Genomic DNA, 6,434 nt, shown 5'->3' with positions numbered 1-6,434 from the left:
TTTCCCTTTGGCTATATTCACTAATTTTGTTGGAAGGCTTCTTATACGTCTTGTTTTAAGGTCTTGATATTTAGGTTAATTGTCAGTCACTTTTATTATTGAACAACTTAAGTCTGTATAAGATTTTTATACCTTGCTTAAGGGGAATCAGTTACTAACCATAGAACTCTAATGATTTTTAAAATGTTCTCAAGTTTGACATTTGAAAACATAAGCTAACACATAAGATGAAAATGCTGTGTGAGTGTGGATAGGTTTCTTTACTGGGTAAAGACAAAATACAAGTTATACTTCAATATATTCCCAGTTGATTTGTTTTTGTTTAATTAAATCAAAAAACAGTTGATCAGTAGTTCCTTAATCAATAATTTACTAATAAAAATAACTTACTTAGATGCCTGTTCAAAGTAATACAAGTTATTTTAAAAGGAATGCAATTGTAAGATAAAGAAGCATAAGCTCAAATTAGTCTTATCAATTACATTCTCAGTAACATAAAAATTAAAACAAAACCATAAAATTGCTAACAATTTAAGTATACAAACCACTAACTTTACAAAATAAAGCAAAGAGATCTACATTTGTGTTAAGATACCTACAAAGATGGCCTATGCTGAAATTTAAAATAACTGTGTTTATTATTTTTAAAGAGTTAAAGGATATATTTTAACTGTGATGAGTTTTCATTTTTACCTAGTATGTATCACATAGGAAAAAATCCTCACTTGTGTTCTAACAATAAGAACAAAAACTTTATACAATATATAATCATAGCTTTTATATTCCATAATGGATCTGAGGTTGAATTTTCAGGTGAGAGAGACAGAATGCATGAGAGAGAAATAAACTACACTGTAAGCAGGAAGGAAGAAATTAACTAAAATGTATTGTGTGCTAGGCTGAGTTCTTTAGAAAAATAAAACCAGTGATGCTGGTATGTGTAGTATATAGGAAGAGATTTATATCCAGAAACAATTTAAACAATTGTAGAAATAAGTAAGTCCAATCTGTTTCAAGTCAGCGTAGCCGCTGATGGATCCTAAGATCAGCAGGTGATGCACGAGGAGGTGAAGGAATCAGACCAGGATGATAAAGCAGAGATAGCAGGGTGCTCAGACTGGTGTATGAAGAGGTTCAAAGTCAGCCTAATGAATCCACAGCAGGTAGTCTGTTGACAGCTCCTGCGATCAGTAGGTAATGCAACAGGTGTTCAAGGATCCAGACGCAAGATCCAGTTCCAGCAGAAGGTGAAGGGCCAAAGAAGACTTGACTCTCCCAAGTCTCTCTCTTGTATATAAAAAAGCTTATGACACCAAGGAGATGCCATTTCGCTGTAACACAATTGATAAGTTGAAGTCCACCCTTACCCTTACCCAGGAGTGTCTAGGTGACATTATCCTTAACCTTAACTTTAACTTTATCCTTAACTTGACCAAAAGCAGTATAAGACCAGCAATGATAGTTTATTCTCAGAGAGAAGCGCTAACGTGAGCAGGGATGTATATTTATTCAGACTATTTTCCAGATACCATTCCTAGAAGTTGTAAAACTCAGGTTTAGGTGCCGCCGCCCCCAAAACATGTATTCACACCAGGAAGTTGTAAGTGTTTACCATGTTTCAGATCTCCCTTCCTTCCTCTTCTGTGCATCTCTTTTGCTCCATCCCCCCACCCCCAAAACAAAACTAAACAAAAAACCAATCTCCTACTTTAGTGAATCATGCGGTTATATTAGACCCATGTGGATAAGCCAAGGTAGTCTGTTATATTGAGGTCTATAGCTTGAATTATACCTTCAATGACCCACAGGTAGCAGATATTATGCCGTGGCTGTTGGTGAGCTCACTCCCCACACTGTTTAGCCCTGTAACATAAGCTCCACTGCTTTCCCAAGGATTTGGGATGCTGGAATATATATGTGGCAGATGTTGCTCCAAATTAACCTGAACTCGTCTTCTTAATCCCCTGTCTCTTTTTATCCATTTCCCTCTAGGGAAGTATCCATCACAGCAAGCCAATAACGGTTATGACCAGATCTGGCTGCTGAACACGCACAGAAAGGACTATCATAAGCTTCAGGCCACCTAGGAACAAAAATACTTGCATCAGGAACTGCAAGTCGATAGAAAGATGTCACCAAACCAACTCAGAAGACCTTTGAAAGTGAGGGTCTGATAGCTTATCAAACACCATAACCCCACCCTAAGGAATATTCAAGACCATTCCTGTGACATAGGTTACATATTCATCATTACCTCAAATTACTTCCCGGTGTATGTGTCCGGATGCTGGAATATATATATACATATATATATATATCAAACCCCTCTCCACCAAAAAAAAACTGCACCCCCCCCAAAAAATAAAACCTCTTATATCTGTGTGAGTTTGTCTCACCTACCCTTGTCCCAGCTAGTTCTTTGGTCAATGAACCCAACTAAATCCTTCCCCTTTCCCTTTTATCCAGTCACTGCCTTGGTTTCAGAGCCGACAGAGAGATTCCTGGTTTGGGAACATTTGGCTGACCATCTTGCCTACCATCGTGAGTGATTTTAGAAAATGCCCAAGGGATGAAAGCCTTTAATGGGTTATGATGTAGTTGTTGTTGGGTGCTAGCAAGTGACTTCCGTCTCACAGCAGCTCAGTAGGACAGAGCTGTCCAATCGTTTCCTACACTGGACCCTTCATGGGAGTGCATCACTGGGCTTTTCTCCTGATCTGATGTAGAAGACATAATTATCAATGAATCTGATGATAAGTGAAGGCAATTGCTCACACTTAAACAAAGAGAGGAAAATATTAAATGGAAGAAAGTAAAGCGTAACAATCAAGAGATGTGGTACAATTTCAAACAGACAATAAACATGCAATTCAGTATCCAAAAAAAAGCTAGAGAGAGTGGGACAGAGAAAATATTTCAAAATATGAAAAACTTCCAAAATTGTGAAAAATATATATATTTAAAAATAGTAAACCAAAGATCGAAGGAACTATAGCAAGAATAATAATTTTAAATACATTTACATGGGCTGATTATACTTAAACTCTTGAAAAGAATCAGAGAAAATCTTGTCAGTAACTAGAAAAATGAGCTGTATTACATAGAGAAGTAAAATGTTAGCATTTTACCTTTCTTTTCATCAGAGTCAAAAAGCCAAAAGATACTGTGGTGACATCTCCCAAAAGCAGGCACTTTGTGAAGAAAGCAGAAGAAAAACAACTCTCTGGTCTGTACCCGCCAGATGGCGTTTTAAAATCAAGATGAAATAAAGACTGAGGATCAAGAGAATATCCAGCAGCTCCATTCGAGATGTTAGAGGAAAACTGCAAGATAGTAGTAATTTGATACCTGTACAAGATTGAAGAATTCTGCCCTCCTGCACCTCAATTCATGCTCACAGGGAACCGCAGAAGGTGAACTTATTTCAACTCAGGGTCTTTGCAAATGTCATTAGTCCAGTAAGCATGAAAGTAGGGTGGACCTTGAATCTACTTATAGGGGCATTTATAAGTCAAAGGTGAGAAGAAGGGTAAGATAGGTACAAGAAGGTGGGTTATGAGACTTTAGGCAGAGGTTGGAGCGATGTGATTACCCACCAGAGAACAGAAGGGATTGCTGGAAGTCGCCAGAAGCTGGGTTAAGGTATCCGAAATCAAAGCCCAAACTAATTCTCAAACGCACCGCCATTGAGTATGTTCCTATCCATAGTGAGTCTAAGGGATCATGCAGAATTGTTCCGCAGAGTTCCTGAGACTGTAAATCTTTACAGGAACCGAGAGCTTCATCTTTCTTGAGCAGAGTGGTTGGTGCATTTTAAGATGTACAGAGAAGTGCGTGATAACTGGGTCATGAGCATTTGGTAGGCACACCACCATGTTTCTTGGGTAAGCAGATTAGAAGATGACATGACCTGAGAGCAGATACTTGTTTCTGTCTCGATATTTATTATTATAGTAATGGTCACATAGAGTATTTGTCCTTTTGTGATTGACTAATTTTGTATGCTAATTTGTTTCATGTTAATTTGTTATGACCAACTAAATGCAATACTGGACAGAGACAGACCTACCGAAAGACAGAGAAATCACTAAAATTTCCTATACAAAAACAGTCATTATAAGATATTTTCCCTCTTGACTAACTGAACATATCTCTCAGCTTCTCACCTGGCAGTGGGTGAAATATAGTGCCTAGAGTCCCCAGGAGGTTCAGTTCTACCTCTTCTGTCTCGACATGGGTGGATGAGATCCAGGCCCCAGTGAGGTCCAAATGGCCTTGGGCCGTTGTTCACACTTGCTCTTTCCCAGCATTTCCATGCCGGAGCCCGTGGTTGTTGTGCAGGGTCTCATGAGGAGGGAAGGCTGGCTTAACTCATCAAAAACTGTTTGTTTAGTGCCTTTAAAATAAACCTAAATTTATCTTCTCTACTAGGTTTAATTCATACATTTTGTAAGTATCTTCATGAGAGGTCATAACACTCGTAAAAATATGCACATAATAACAGAGTATAAATATAAATTCTAGTTTATGCACATAATTAAAACATGGCAGTGAAAAGGAATTAAACACTGATGTATACATCATCATGTTCAAATCTCAAAAACATAAATTCATGTGAGAAAATTTAAGTCAAAAGAAGAATATCTACAAACCTCTTGCCTGATGAACATTTAGAAAAAGGAAAAGTAAACACCCTGTACTTAAAAGCAAAGGTGCGTGAGAAGCTAGAGTGAATGGTAAAATAAAAATTAATTATAAATTCAGGTAATAATCACCTCAGAGTCTGGGAAGACTCTACACAGATAACTCAAAGAAAAGCCTGTCTTTGAAACAAAATGATATACTAGAGAGAACACTGCGTGACCATACACCATCCTCACCAAAGGTCTGAAACATGGTTTGAAATCTTTGGTACAGTCACCAAGTTAAGACATGTCCCAGAGCGCCTTGCTCCTCTTGGCCTACCTCCACTTTACCAAGCAGGATGTCTTCCTTCAGGGCCTGGTCCCTCCAGAAAACACACATTCTTGTTTTTCTGACAGTTCACGATCTTTCAATATTCTATGCCAACACCGCGATTACAATGCATTGATTAGTCCCTGGTCTTTATTATTCATGGTCTGGTTTTCAGAAGCAAATGAGGTGATTAAAAATACAACGCTTGAGTAAGGCACTTCTCTCAACTTAAAGTAGAATCCTTGTGTCTGAGCACTTCGAAGAGGCCTTCTGCAGCAGATGTTCCGGAATGCAGTATGCTCATTGCCTTCCTGACTGCTTCTTTTATGAAAGTTGATTGTGGACCCAAGTAAGATGATATCCTTGACAACGTCAATCTGTTCTGCAGTTATCATGTGATTTTTTTAGCTTAGTTTTGAGGAGGTTTTTTTGTAATCCAAGTATAGTCTTTGCTTTCATCAGTAAATGCTTCAAGCCCTCCTTGCTTTCCCACAGCAAGACTGAGACATCTGTGTAAGTATGGTGGTTAGTGAATCTTCCTCCAACCCTGAAACTGCATGTTTCATAAGGTTGGCCCAGTCAATTTTAGCAATACACATATTGAATAAGTATGCTGAAAGAGCACAACCCTGAAACACACCTTTCCTCATTTTCAGCCATGCAGCAACCCTTTGGTCTGTTTTTAATGACTATCTCTTGTTCTATGTACAGGTACCTCATGAGAAGAACTAAGTGTTCTGGAATCCCTACTCTTCAAATTGTTCCATGTTTTGTTCAGAACCAACCAATCAAATCTGTTTATGATATGAAACCGTTCCTTATATAATTTTATGACATAATATATTTGAAAGTAAACCACACACACACTCCAGAGGAGGTTTCAAAAAGATTATGAGAAAATTCTATTTTCCACTGACCTTTTAGACATTTCTGTGTATATGTGCATGTATATATGTGTGTGTATCTTTGTGCAAAATATTTTTGCTTATAATGCCTATAATTCCACAAGTAAAAATGTGTTTATAAATATTTTTCCTTAACATACAAATGTTGGAGAGGAGGAAGCTATTTTATTTTTTTCCTGAGTGAGTAAATGTAGCTTTCTATTTTTCAAAAATGGCTCCCCTGGAATACTGGAAAGATACTAAGTCATCTTCAGACTGCCTGTGTGTGAGTTCGGGTGGACTAGAGAGACAAGGATCCCTGGACACTCCATGTGTTGAAGAGAGAGCTTTACATACAAGAGCAGCTGAATATTGAGGACGCATCCCAGCCCAAGCCAGTCCAAGCCTATAAATCCGATATTAGCCCATATGTGCAATACCTATCTATACAGTCCTCCTCAGACTCATGAAATGCATGCCATGATGCTGAATGCAGGATGATCACAGGCAAGTAGGTTCAGAGTCTTTGGATCCAGTGGCGTTGTAAGTATCTCAGCTCTGGCAGGGGTCTCCATGTGGCGACTCTAGTTCCAG

At 38.2% G+C, this 6,434-nt stretch overlaps 1 non-coding gene across 1 annotated transcript; it reads left to right on the top strand.

Annotated features, from left to right (window-relative positions):
* The first annotated feature begins 4,136 nt into the window (after positions 1 to 4,136).
* On the top strand, positions 4,137 to 4,264 carry LOC115869287. Its single transcript, XR_004046104.1, has one exon. It is a non-coding gene; the product is annotated as a small nucleolar RNA ACA64 (small nucleolar RNA).
* Positions 4,265 to 6,434: the final 2,170 nt, after the last annotated feature.

The sequence above is a fragment of the Echinops telfairi genome, unplaced genomic scaffold, assembly GCF_000313985.2.
Source record: "Echinops telfairi isolate 266 unplaced genomic scaffold, ASM31398v2 ScPeMD7_23;HRSCAF=83, whole genome shotgun sequence".
NCBI classification, from domain to species: Eukaryota; Metazoa; Chordata; class Mammalia; order Afrosoricida; family Tenrecidae; genus Echinops; species Echinops telfairi.
This window is presented reverse-complemented; position numbering and strand designations above follow the sequence as displayed.